This window comes from Triturus cristatus, chromosome 1_2, assembly GCF_964204655.1.
Source record: "Triturus cristatus chromosome 1_2, aTriCri1.1, whole genome shotgun sequence".
Lineage (NCBI taxonomy): Eukaryota > Metazoa > Chordata > Amphibia > Caudata > Salamandridae > Triturus > Triturus cristatus.
In genome coordinates, this window is record NC_140580.1 from 532,785,935 (window position 1) to 532,801,305 (window position 15,371).

Here is a 15,371-nt window from a genome sequence, read left to right on the forward strand (position 1 = left end):
CATTCCGGACTCCATGAATAAGTTCTTCTATTCTTTCTACAATTTGCAAACATGTTCTAATGCAGTACTGATGCTAAGCACCATCCAATGGTGGACACATTTATTGACCAGCAATGGGAACCCTTACCTAAACTTAGCGCCATCTACAAAGATTGGTAGCTCATTCTTAACCTTCAGGCCAAGGGGTATGATATTTGACTGCAGGTATTGGGTCATAAAATGCCCATGCAGTTGTGTGGATTAATTTCCCTTTCAACTTTTCAAACTTATCTATATGAGTCTGTAGAGGTTAATAGTCAGAGGAATCTATGCAATAGAGTATTTTTGTGTACACTATGGATCCATCATATTAATTCAGAATCATATATTTTTCTGGCAACAAAGAACGTGAGTGCCCAGAAACACGTGTAAATCAACAAAAGATAAAATAGTCAGTCAGAGGTAATCATCACCTAAAATATGAGACATATTCAACGCTAACTTTACACAGCTTTACTACATCAGAATGTATTAGCAGAATAGGGTACTACTTAATTGAATAAAAGCACATTGCCCATGTGACAAACAAATAAGAGAAAGAAAAAGGGGAAGCTGTGCCTGTTGCATTCAATTTGGGTTAAAAAAAATTACAATATCAAATATTGCGTTTCTTGTTTATCCAATCTGAGTATAATCTGAAGCTTTAGTTAAATGGACCTTTCAACACGGATATCTAATTATGTAGAGTGAAAGGTCAATCATCACTTTGATACATCGCACTAAATATATTACAGAACAGCTACATCAGTGTCTTATAGGGAAAATATTAAAGACAGTCATGGAGAGTTTAGCAAAAAAGACAGTCTTGTCTCAAAGCAACTATCTCTGAAAAAAGATTTTCAGTGAGTAGAGTAAGATGTGATTGAAATATGGTGAAAGAATGTGCAAAAAGCCCAAGTTCAGCTCACCTTGAACAGGCCATTTCAGTATTTAGCATCTATAAAAAGAATGTTACATACTAAGACAGGGTATGGAAGGAACAAAGAATGTCAGGCCTAACGGGGTACAAGCAACTTACTGAGGCTGTAGGAGGCGTGCATGACATCCACACGATTGTTTTATAAACAGAGTGAAAACAAATCTGTGATGTAATTAGACGTTCTGCCACCCAGGGCAGCCTGTGAGTTTGCCGCCCTGTGCAGATTAGAGCAGGGAGCGGGGTGGCGCCCAACGGACGACTTGTTTGCAGAGGATGGTGGTAGTCAACAGACCCAACTTCAGTGCTTTAAATGAGCCGGTACTTTCCGGTACCGAGTACCGGCACTTTTTCAATTAGAAAGGCAGAGTACAGGCACTTCTCAAGAGAAATGTAATACTTTTAATTGGAGAGTACCGGCACTTCTCAGAAACAAGCAGGTACTCTGGCACGGGGTACCTGCACTTCTATTTTTCCATTTCAAGCACTGCCCTACTTGCTCATCTGTGCGTCCCCCAAAAACAGTACTGCCTGGGCTGTACCACCCTCCCCCCTGCCCCTTAGCTACACCACTGTAAAAAATCCACACAACCCTCTACAAAAGAGCAGGATAATCTATTTAGAGGAGGAATGTGGCTCATAAATCCTAGACCAAAAGTCCTTTTTTTTATTTTTATTTGAATGCAAAATCCAAATCCTCCTATTGTTTTTCTCTTGAGTCACATGGGGGCTGGGCTGTCAATCACTTGAATAGCTCCTTAATTAACTATTCTAAATACTCTGTAGAATGGCTTTAAAACTAAGGTTTGAGTCTCCTCATATGTATTCAGCCTCTTAATATAATCTATATTTTGGAGATCGTTGCTTTCCCATCTATCAGACACTTTTTTATTGCTTTACCATTAATGTTTGGGCGCTAGAGTGGATTGTTGCCAAAAAGATGACAAGTTTCTGAATAAATGCAAAGGCACCATTGTCAACACATAAAGACGGTATTACCCACATTCCTAGGAATATTGGGTTGTTCACTAGTATAATTTGTAACAGTTTCATTAGTCAAAGAAGTCAAATGTATTGAAACTTGAAATACTATTTACACCTGCAGTGTTCAATGTAAGCAGCCCAGCTCTCATTTGACAGACTTAAAAGAGCAGCTTTTGTGTGTATTGATACTCATGCAGAGTTAAGGCACTTTACTAAATAAACCTATCAGAGTTTCATGACTTATCTACAACACACTGATGTATGATTCCAGCATTTTCGTGATCTATAATGCAGGTTTGAATTTATTTGACTTGTAGCACCCATTTTTCTAATGTTTCCTGCATCGTGGAAACATAATTTGCTGACTACCTAAAAAAACAGTAAGCTGTTATTTAATCAGTCACGCTATTGTGATTGTTGTTGTTCGATCGAAGAACTGTTATGCTGAGGTTATATGTTATTATCTTATTTTGTGATTTAGTAGCGCATTGCACATCAGAAGTTTCTTTGCGGAGCTGGATAGAAGCTTTAAAGTTACCACTTAATAGGAGGCCATAGTTGATAGCAATTAGTTTATTTATTCACTATTTTGTGAAGAATTTCATTTGGTGGAAACCACCTCCTGAGTGCTTAGGTTAGGGAACGTGTGTATTTTATAGCAAATACCATAATATTGTCAGAAAGACGGTCAAGCCATAACAGTGGAAGGCATATTGCGATTCCTATTGCTTCTGCTTTACAGTGGGAGTTGAGCAGAACCCAGAGGTATGAACAGCCTGATGATCTATTGATCATCTCTCTTAAGTCTTCCTGACTTCCTCGTGCTCTTTTAGGGACTGTAGGAAATTGGGTTACTGATTGAGGGGGTGAAACCTTACTCAAGCAGCAACCATAATTCATGTCAGTGAAACACAAGCAAACTTCAAATTAGCCTGTGTTTAATCTTCTTGCAGCTTGGCACAAAAGCAGTCAGGCTTAATTTAGAGGGAATGTGTAAATCACACAAAAAGTAATAAACTAAAATACAAAAGAAAAATAAGCCCACACCAATTTAGAAAAATATAGTAACATGTTATACATAATTTGACATGAAAGTGACAAAAATCTAATTAGTAGAACCGGAGATATGCAATTTTAAAGGTTTTGAAGAAATCAATCTCTACAAAGCAAAAAGCGCCAGTCACTTTATCTGGTAGCAATAACCGGGTCCAACTCACAAGCTCAGGTGACTGTGATGGAGCACTGACGAGACACAGGGCTAAGTTCAGCCTGCAGAAAAGGACCTTGTGGCCTGGGCATCTAAATGCGAAGTCCTAGCGCTGGGCTTTGCAGGCTGTCAACCAGGAGTTGTGATGCGAGGTCCGGCATTGAGATGCATTGCACAACGGTTGAGTTGATGATCATTGACGAGGACTTGTGATGCAAGGTCCTGCGTTGTCATTGAGGAAGCTGGTGAGGGTTGCGCTGACTTGAGCTGCGATGCATTGGCACAGGAGATGAGATGCGTCAGGGTGGGGCTGTGTCAACGTCGGGCTGGGCCAGTATCGGCGTTGTGCTGTGTCGGCATCTAGGAAGCAGCCGGGACTTGCATGGACCTACACTGAGATGTGTTGAGGAGGAGCTGCATTGCACAGAACTGGAGTTGATGGCTTGGTTGCATTATGATAGGTGAAGATGTGTTGATGTCGTAGAAGCATATTATGCCCCAGTAGCTTCAATGTGGGAAGTGGGGCAACAGACTAACACTTGGAGATTCATCGGAGTCCTGGGTCCACACATGAAGGCTGGTTTCAGCATGGTAGCTTACAGCAGTAAAAGAGTCCTGGTGCAGCCACAGCCGGCATTGTGCAGCAAGCAATCCTTGACTTCACAGCTGCGCAGTTCTTCCTGACAGAGTCCATAGTTCCAGAAGTGATCTGAAGAGCGGAATCTGAGGGTCCATTATTTATACCTGGTGCCCACTTCTGGAGTTTCCTTTACAGATGAGTTTGGAATTTCCTGCCTCCCTGCCCTGGTACCAGTCTGTCAGGCGACACAATAGGCTAGTGTGAAGTCCTTTGCGGGTGTGTATGTGCCTCATTAAATTGCAAGTGTAACAGGTGAAAGCTCCACCCTCCAATCAAGCCAGAGGTGGCATATCCTTCCAACACCCAGACACTCTGTTGTATGGCTATCTGAGAAGAATACAAAAAAAAAAAACTGCACATTTTCATGTGATGAAGTTTAGGGCCTACCCTATGGATGACTTATATTCATGAAAAAAGGTTTTGGCCTTGCAACAGATTTATTTTGCCTGGTCGATATAGCAGTTTATACTGCAAGCACAGGCTCAGCAATGGCAGGGTTAAAACACGTTTGACAAGGCTACTTAAGTGGCTTGCACAATTATTGCTGTAGGCACATTCATAGTATTTAGTTTACAGGTACAGGTAGCAGAACTTTACTAGGGACCTGTGAGTAAATGAAATCTGCCAATTGGGTATAAACACATTTTACCATGATTAAAGGAGAGAGCACTTTACCAGTTCCAACTAGTGCAAGAGTCCTAAAGCAAACAAAAAGTGTTCAGAAAGCAAAGAGGATGAAGACAAAAGTGTTTGGGGATTGCCAGCAGATAGGTCGAGTCCATCAAGGAACCATTTCAAATTCTTATCTAATTTTCCCTTTTCACCATCATCTTCCCTTTTCCTTGCTACTTTTTTCTCCCACCTTGCTCTTTCCAACATTGGAGATTTAGGGGGTAGATTTAAAAACACACAATCTCCTCTCCCTCTAACCTCCTTTGTTCTTTTCGCTTACTCTGATTGATACAAAAATATCTTTGTTAAAATATTGTCTGACATAAATTTTGTGTCCTAAATATTGTCTGCATAATATCACCCCTCTGGAGTTAGTAACAGAAAATCTACACTAAGAGGGGCAATATTTTTATAAATGATATTTCCGAAATCATCTATGCCTTCTTCCTCACTTCAATCTTGGTCCCGCCTACAGATACTTTTCTCTTGGTAGCCCCTGACATGTGAACTAATCACTATTGATTTGAAGATCATGCTGTCTGTGAACTTTTCTCAGTTTCTAAGTACTATTTTGTGTTTGTTCCCTGCAAGGGGTTTTTACATCTCTGCTTGAACGCAGTACAGCCTATTCACACCTTTCTGGTACACTACAACTTTAAAAAAATATAAATAAATAAGGTCTGTATGCTGGGAGGTACCAATAAGATTGATATGGTCATATCCTAAGTACTTGGAAAGTGGAAAAGATACCAAATTCCTGCAAATTTAAATATATGACTTTTGTGTCTGAGATGTAGTGGTAGGATGTTGCAGAGAGTGTAACTTTGGACATTCAAATATGGGTCACTCAATAATATGTAGCGAGGTGGATGGAAAGCAAATAGATGGTGGACATTTTACCTTAGTCTCATGACCAAGAGGTATGGCCCCCTCAGAAGTATACATTTACTGTCCAATTTGAAGGTACCACTTGGTATAACCATTAATTATTACCAGTATCCATGGATTGCTCCAATTTAAATTATGTTTTTATCTGAATATTTGTTTTACTAACTATATTATGTTTGGAAATTTTTTATTTGCTTATTTTCAAATTTTAATGAAATATTTTAGAATTATTTTCACTTATGTTATTAATTTTGTGTTTATGGGCATGGGTTCTGTAATATTTTATGTGTGCATACTTTATTCTGAGCTTTTAAAAGCAGAGAGAAAGGTGTGTGAAGTTTTTTATTGACATATATATATGTGTTTGTGTGTGTATATATATCTGTGTGGATGGATAGATAGATAGATAGATAGATAGATAGATAGATAGATAGATAGATAGATAGATAGATAGACAGATAGACAGATAGATAGATAGATAGATAGATAGATAGATAGATAGATAGATAGATAGATAGATAGATAGATAGATAGATAGATAGATAGATAGATAGATAGATAGATAGATAGATAGATAGATAGATAGATAGATAGATAGATAGATAGATAGATAGATAGATAGATAGTGATGCAGCGGAAACGGTGTAATTTTTACAATCATTTATGTTATCACCAATTTCAATATTTATACTGAAGCTTTATAACCATGTGTTCGGGCCCATAAGAACACAACGATCACTTACAATTATCAGGTCCTATGATAGACTTTTAAGTAGAGCTAATAGGGACTCGATAATGAAAAGACGGATGATATTCCCTTCATGAGGACCTATACTAAATGAAATACCTAACTAACAACATCTGTCAAGATATACACAAATCTGTCAAGAATCTCATTAATAAAAGACAAACTCTGATAATGTATCAAGTCACTTTTATCTAATATTTCAAAATATGAATGGTTAATACACAAACACAATTGGAAACATTTTGATTATCAACTTTTGTTCGATGTTACTGATAAATCACAAGTAAGAGAAATACAGCTTCTAATGAATTAATCGCAATATCAATGACATGCGTGAGTGGAGAGAGAAAGAGATAAAAGGAAAAAATGTATTGCAAATATCAATATGCAATTTTGATTTCATATGAACCTAGATCAACGAAAACTAAAGCACAACGTGCAATAGTTGGAAAGCTAACCCTTTGGCTGAAAAGGTATAGCTTAAGGCAACATCACCAGCCGATGATGTGCAAAGGTAATCAGGACAGTCTTAGTCAGTTAGGACAGCAGCCAACCAGAGTAGCATAGAGAAACAGCAACAAGAGCTCTCCTCTCCTAGAAGCAGCTACTCCAGCAAAGTCTCTTTTATGCACTAGTAATTATACTCTAAATAGTAAATGTCCAGCCTCCCTAAAGTATCATTCACAGATTCTTCACGATCTCATTGGTTCTCAAAATAAGGTGCTCATCACTCCATTTGACTCGTTAAAGTTCTCTCAGATAGTCCATTGTTAATAGGAAAGATGTCATTCTTTCGCAGAAGCAGGAAAAGCATCTCGCAACATTATCCACATCCTCGTTCACACTCCATATTAGCTTGTTACATTTGTCGACAAAGTCATTCACAAAAGAATAATATTTAGTTCAAAAAAGAAATTCCTAGAGATCACAAATTAAACAGCATTTTAGAACTAGTGAAGGACAACATAAATTTCGTCCGAGGCCTACATTTTAAGAAAAGAAAATCACTCCAGCAAGTTTTGAGGCCTTCATAGGGGAACCATGAACTGCAAACCGAAAACTTTTCTAAGAAATAAAACACACTTCATTGTAAAAAGTATAAAGAAAAATACATAAGAAAAGTCATTACGGCCAATGATTCATTATTCCGATTAGATTCATAAGCATAGTCTCATTAAGGTCATTATTAATTATTATTTCTCTCTTATGTTATAATGAAAGGAAATAAGCATTTTCACGTATCATTTACCATACAAGTTATTGTAATTATTATTTCATAATTCTACAGGAAAGCTTTTAAAATGCATCATTTTATTTCAAATCTCTTTCTCTCGTAAGGTTTTTGTTCACATAAAAGAATACTTAAATTATTCATGCTTTCTGCATGTCTAACGCTACTTTCATTACTTCACGTGCTGTGCTTTGTCCTTCACTTTTCACGTAAACTTATAAAATGGTCACCCTTATTATTATTTTTCACACCATTAGTCATTTGTTTTGTTTATAACACAAATATGAGCAGATTTAATCAAACAGGATTTGATTCGCAAAAATCATGCTTCATCAATAGGTAGATAGTAGAGGCATCTCTGGGAAAAGCCAAATCCGCTATGGGTTATTGTATGGTGATTCCTTGATTAGGTATGAGACGACCAAGAAAGCCCCTGAGGCCACACCCCAGCATCTCATCTCTTATTTCAGTAACAGTAAATAAAATAAAATTAGTCTCCCCATTCTGTCTTCTTCTTCAGATGTTTCCTCTTCTCCTTGTGTCTTCTTCTTTTTACGCTGCACTCTCCGCCTTTGTTGCTTTTTGCCCTTCTTCTATGGCATCCCAAACTTTTGAATGACGTTCTTCTGATTTCTTTGAGACTCTGGCATGTGAGCAGCTCTTTGTTTCATCTATGCTAACTACCTAGATGTTTAATTTTTGCATTAATGTCTGTGAGGATTGTATTATATGGTTTGGTTGTGAATGGTTGTGCAACCATACCATGTAATACACCCTCAAAAATGTCTTTGGTCCAGTCAGGCTCATTTTTAAAACCTCTGGCTCAACCCTGGGTAGCTGTGGCTTTGAGCAGGGAACTAGCGTAAAGCATTCAAAAGCACAAATGCAACATGCAGCACAAAAAAAATCTGACACCAATTTATCAAAATAGATTTTATTTTGAATTAATGATTAGACACCAAGATGAGCAGAATCTTCTGGATGGTTCTGTAGATATAGGTTTTTAAGAAAAAAAATAAACCTCAGCATTTTCGTCCAAAGCACAAACCAGCATTAGTACCTGGAAAGTTTAGAAACTTAAGAAAAGTTTGAAAGAGTTGTGTTTGGCTACCCCGGCCCAGGTGGGGCGACCAAATGTAGCAGGAAGAATGGGAGGGGAGCAGTAGGAAGTAGTTGGACAGTTACGTTGTCACCAAACCAGTCTCAAGGCCAGTGCCACACTTTTTCATTGAGACCACCATAGACTTCAGTGGAGTGGTCCTGATGCTGGGGACGAAGGATGCTTAAAGATTTTCTGTGTGCCGTGCGTTTGACAGGGGTGTACTTGCGGATATTCCTCATCTCAGGTTAAGGTGGGGGTGATTTTGGCCACAGGGATCAGGGTCCCTCAAAGTCTTCTTTTAGCCAGTAGAAGACCAGCTGTGGCTGGGCTACCAATCTCCATACATAGCTGGTCCAACTGTATCCTTTGGTAAAGTCTGGTGTCTGTTTTTGGTGACCAATCTGCACTCAGATGACATTCCCGGGTCCAACAGGATCAGGTGCACCTTTTGCTCATTGAGGATTGGTCTCTTGGGGCGCCCAGTGGTGGTCAGTGGTGATTCAAAGAATGTGGCTCCTGACTTGCCAGAGTGGGCTTCTTTAGTTTAGATGGCCCTGGTGCTGGTTCCCCTAGCTGCCAAGGTTGCAGATTCCTTATGTGTGACATGTTTATAATCGATCAACAACAAAAGAGTGAACAGGGGAAGGAGCAAACAAAGAGTAACAGCGTGGGCAAAAACCAAAATGATATGTTAAAAGAACCCTCACTCACCAACCTAGTTGGTGACATGCTTCATCATCGGGTTCCCACCAGAGAGGCCGAGTGCCTCTCTGGTGTGCTGCAACGCCTGAATTACAGCGGAGCTGGTTTTTGAATGGGAAGGGAGTGAAATTAAAAGGTGAATGGTTTTAACCAATAACCAATTTAATCCTGGTAAACCAAAGACCAATAAAAACAAGTGAGTTGGACAGGAGCCGGCCAATTAGGTAAGCCAGGGCTCGTCCGAATCAAGATAAGGTCAACATGTTTCTGCTTATCATGCCCAATCGGCTAAGCATTCATCAGGACCATAGAGAACACCACGGCGGTATGCACACGCTAAGGTGCACCCTAACCAGTGGCGTTTAGGCGGTAAAACTCACTGTTCTACCGCAAAGCCATCCTACAATTCCGGGGCTAGTAACGCCTGTAAAAGAGAAAACAGACATAACACACATAAAGACATATAAAGACAAAAACTTTTTGTCACTTGTATTGTTATCCTTTACGTGATTCAGGTGAACACATAATTTGGTAGTCCCGTGCTGTGGAGCGGGAGTGGGTGTCAAATAACAATTTGTGGCTAAAAAACGCCCATAGTAGAGTGTAGTGCTCTGTAAGAAGCAGAGGACCTATAGATATAATGATATGTTTCTATAAGGTCCTATGCACTAGTTGTGCCTGCGAAGGATTCAATAGTGTATTGACAAATCGACAGACGATGTGCAGTCGAAATGGCTGATTAGCCGTTATGTATGCCGTAAAAATAGCAGACTCGTGCAAGTGATATGCATGCTGAAACGAGCGCACGTAGTGTTTGCCAGGCGCCGTTGCTCCAGTGCATGACTAGCTTTAAAAGATTAATAAAAACAGCAGCATGGAAAAAAGAACCTCTTACTCAGAAAGTTGGTACTGCTAGCGTCATGAGTCCGAGAGGGGGGTAGTGAGCTATAGTATCTGTCAGGATAGATAAACAGAAGAACCTTATCTGTCTAGATACTCTTAAGCAAACTACACAGGGACTAAGGGATGTGACAGAAAAGGATTTCCCACTTACTTCCATGCTCGCACACTCCCGCGAAATATCTGGTTCAGTCCTACTCGGCCCGGATATTGGTGAGTGAAAAGAGAACCCGGAAGATGTACTACCGGGATCCCGTCACGTGATCTAATCAACGTGCGTCAACGTGTGATGTCATAGGACGGGGCGTGTCGATTCGGACGGGCTCCCAAAGCGTAAGTCGATCGTGATTCAGCCCTTGTGAAAGAAAGGGGAGCGTTATTCCTTGGATCTCTGAGCTATATTCAAAAGAACCTGAGGACTGTGGTGATAAATGCTGTCTGCATGTAAATAATGCGTGAACATTAAATAAAGTAGTGCATTTTCACAGCGAAACCACTGTCACGATGTGGAATAAGTCGTGTTGGCTGCCTACAGAGAAGACAGCACAGGTCGCCCTGATGTTACGGGTGAATCAGCGCCTAGCAATGTTGTGTGCTTAACTCAATGGAATTTCTAAATAGTCTACCGGTGAGTCAGTCTATAATAGTTTTACCCTCGTAAAGATGTGCGTGCTCAGTTGCAACAGCGAGCAAAACTCAGCTCGGGACTGGAATGCTAATAGCTATCTGCCTGCAAATAGTACGTTGTGGTTAATGTCGTGGTAAATAAACATAAATTGATCTTAAGTCAACATAAATTGATCTTAAGTCAAGATGTAGAACAACAATATGTTAGCTGTCTTTACGAGGATCTTGGTGAAAGACACAGAAAGAGTCACCCTGATGTTGCGGGTGATTGGCAGAAAAATAAAACTGTGGACTATGCTGCACGGAGGCCATTAGGGGATTATCCTGGGTAGGTGAAGTTAGGTCAGCACATCAGTGTTTGAGGACAGAGTTCCATGGAATATTGTCATTTAAACCAGTGAGGTGAGTTGAAAGGCGATAGACCCACCGTTGTTCTTTCTCGAAGAGTAACTGCTGGGTGTTCGATCCAGGTTTCAGTTTCTCAATGATTGACCACTTAATGTCATTTGTTGTGTGGTTTGACAGTAGAAAGTGTTCTGTCAGCTTTGTGCTTAATTTGCGACAGCGAATGGTGCTGCAATGTTCGCAAATGCGCTGTTTTATTTTCCTGCCTGTCATTCCGACATATCTCAGTCCGCAGGGGCAGGTGATTAGGTAGACCACGTCGGTAGAATTGCAGTTGGTATGCGTTTTCTGCACCCATTGTTTTCCTTGTTCAAGTTCAAGATACTTCGAAGGGGAAGTCAGATGGCAGACACTGCATGAGCCACAAGGGTAGTGGCCAACAATAGGGGGAAGACCCCACGCACTAGTAATGGACAGATGCTGATCTTTGTCTAGTGCTTTTGGGCGAGTATGAACCAAAGCATCCTTCAGACTTCTCGCTCTTTTATAAGAGAACAAGGGTTTCTCCCAGTTGTGTTTGTTGCTTGTCAGGATATTCCAATGTTTCCTGATGGACTTGCTTACTGCGTTAGATGCTGCATTGAAGGTGGTAACACATGTGAGAGGTAAGGAATCCTGACCATCTCTCACATGGTCTTCCAATAGAGCCTCCCGGTTTTGGTTACGGGCTCGCTTATTACTCTTCGAGAGGATCTTGTCAGGGTAGCCACGGGCTTTCAGTTTCCAAGTAAGTTCTTGCGCTTGTTTTTTGTATATAGAAAGTTCGCTGCAATTCCGACGTAACAGATTATTTTTTGCCGTGGGCTTGTGATGAATTTTGGTTTGCAAGGTGTTGCCTCTTCTGGTGATGACCACATCCAGGAAAATCATCTCGTCTTTGTTGTGTGTGTGGGTGAATCTAAGATGAGGACCTTGCAAACCAAAACTCATCACAAGCCCACGGCAAAAAATAATCTGTTACATTTTTCCAGTTACCATCCTCGCCCATTGAGGGAAAACCTCCCCTTTGGCCAATACCTTCGTCTCCGTCGGAATTGCAGCGAAGTTTCTATATACAAAAAACAAGCGCAGGAACTTACTTGGAAACTGAAAGCCCGTGGCTACCCTGACAAGATCCTCTCGAAGAGTAATAAGCGAGCCCGTAACCAAAACCGAGAGGCTCTATTGGAAGACCATGCGAGAGATGGTCAGGATTCCTTACCTCTCACATGTGTTACCACCTTCAATGCAGCATCTAACGCAGTAAGCAAGACCATCAGGAAACATTGGAATATCCTGACAAGCAACAAACACAACTGGGAGAAACCCTTGTTCACTTATAAAAGAGCGAGAAGTCTGAAGGATGCTTTGGTTCATACTCGCCCAAAAGCACTAGACAAAGATCAGCATCTGTCCATTACTAGTGCGTGGTGTCTTCCCCCTATTGTTGGCCACTACCCTTGTGGCTCATGCAGTGTCTGCCATCTGACTTCCCCTTCGAAGTATCTTGAACTTGAACAAGGAAAACAATGGGTGCAGAAAACGCATACCAACTGCAATTCTACCGACGTGGTCTACCTAATCACCTGCCCCTGCGGACTGAGATATGTCGGAATGACAGGCAGGAAAATAAAACAGCGCATTTGCGAACATCGCAGCACCATTCGCTGTCGCAAATTAAGCACAAAACTGACAGAACACTTTCTACTGTCAAACCACACAACAAATGACATTAAGTGGTCAATCATTGAGAAACTGAAACCTGGATCGAACACCCAGCAGTTACTCTTCGAGAAAGAACAACGGTGGGTCTATCGCCTTTCAACTCACCTCACTGGTTTAAATGACAATATTTCGTGGAACTCTGTCCTCAAACACTGATGTGCTGACCTAACTTCACCTACCCAGGATAATCCCCTAATGGCCTCCGTGCAGCATAGTCCACAGTTTTATTTTTCTGCCAATCACCCGCAACATCAGGGTGACTCTTTATGTGTCTTTCACCAAGATCCTCGTAAAGACAGCTAACATATTGTTGTTCTACATCTTGACTTAAGATCAATTTATGTTGACTTAAGATCAATTTATGTTTATTTACCACGACATTAACCACAACGTACTATTTGCAGGCAGATAGCTATTAGCATTCCAGTCCCGAGCTGAGTTTTGCTCGCTGTTGCAACTGACCACGCACATCTTTACGAGGGTAAAACTATTATAGACTGACTCACCGGTAGACTATTCAGAAATTCCATTGAGTTAAGCACACAACATTGCTAGGCGCTGATTCACCCGTAACATCAGGGCGACCTGTGCTGTCTTCTCTGTAGGCAGCCAAAACGATTTATTCCACATCGTGACAGTGGTTTCGCTGTGAAAATGCACTACTTTATTTAATGTTCACGCATTATTTACATGCAGACAGCATTTATCACCACAGTCCTCAGGTTCTTTTGAATATAGCTCAGAGATCCAAGGAATAACGCTCCCCTTTCTTTCACAAGGGCTGAATCACGATCGACTTACGCTTTGGGAGCCCGTCCGAATCGACACGCCCCGTCCTATGACATCACACGTTGACGCACGTAGATTAGATCACGTGACGGGATCCCGGTAGTACCTCTTCCGGGTTCTCTTTTCACTCACCAATATCCGGGCCGAGTAGGACTGAACCAGGTATTTCGCAGGAGTGTGCGAGCATGGAAGTAAGTGGGAAATCCTTTTCTGTCACATCCCTTAGTCCCTGTGTAGTTTGCTTAAGAGTATCTAGACAGATAAGGTTCTTCTGTTTATCTATCCTGACAGATACTATAGCTCACTACCCCCCTCTCGGACCCATGACGCTAGCAGTACCAACTTTCTGAGTAAGAGGTTCTTTTTCCATGCTGCTGTTTTTATTAATCTTTTAAAGCTAGTCATGCACTGGAGCAACGGCGCCTGGCAAACACTACGTGCGCTCGTTTCAGCATGCATATCACTTGCACGAGTCTGCTATTTTTACGGCATACATAACGGCTAATCAGCCATTTCGACTGCACATCGTCTGTCGATTTGTCAATACACTATTGAATCCTTCGCAGGCACAACTAGTGCATAGGACCTTATAGAAACATTTCATTATATCTATAGGTCCTCTGCTTCTTACAGAGCACTACACTCTACTGTGGGCGTTTTTTAGCCACAAATTGTTATTTGACACCCACTCCCGCTCCACAGCACGGGACTACCAAATTATGTGTTCACCTGAATCACATAAAGGATAACAATACAAGTGGCAAAAAGTTTTTGTCTTTATATGTCTTTATGTGTGTTATGTCTGTTTTCTCTTTTACAGGCGTTACTAGCCCCGGAATTGTAGGATGGCTTTGCGGTAGAACAGTGAGTTTTACCGCCTAAACGCCACTGGTTAGGGTGCACCTTAGCGTGTGCATACCGCCGTGGTGTTCTCTATGGTCCTGATGAATGCTTAGCCGATTGGGCATGATAAGCAGAAACATGTTGACCTTATCTTGATTCGGACGAGCCCTGGCTTACCTAATTGGCCGGCTCCTGTCCAACTCACTTGTTTTTATTGGTCTTTGGTTTACCAGGATTAAATTGGTTATTGGTTAAAACCATTCACCTTTTAATTTCACTCCCTTCTCATTCAAAAACCAGCTCCGCTGTAATTCAGGCGTTGCAGCACACCAGAGAGGCACTCGGCCTCTCTGGTGGGAACCCGATGATGAAGCATGTCACCAACTAGGTTGGTGAGTGAGGGTTCTTTTAACATATCATTTTGGTTTTTGCCCACGCTGTTACTCTTTGTTTGCTCCTTCCCCTGTTCACTCTTTTGTTGTTGATCTATTAAGCCAGGGGGATCAAGAGTGATTTTCCCTCACCCTCTCTTTGTTATTGTGACATGTTTATAATCTCCATGTTTTTATGAGTGACATTCAACGACTATGAGTGACACTATCTAGCGAGCAAAATCTAGCAATGAAGTGAAGGAGAACTGGTAAATATTAGAAATTACACCCACGTGCACAACGAGAAATTCTAAGATCTTAAAACTGCATTAAAGCACTAGAAATGGAAGGGCACTTTGGGACTCAACTGCACAAAACAGGTTTTGTTTCATTGGTTAATTGTACACAATTTTTATGTGGCAGCAGTTGAGTACAGCTGTGAGCTTGAGGTGGAAGACGATCGGTAACACTTCTATGTGCAAACAATGAGAATACAGAAATTTATGTTTATATTTTATTCGAAAACGTTTTTAAGGTGATAAAAAAACACTACCCTTTTTAAAATGTGCATACATGTGGTCCAAAAACAAAACGCGTATTTTC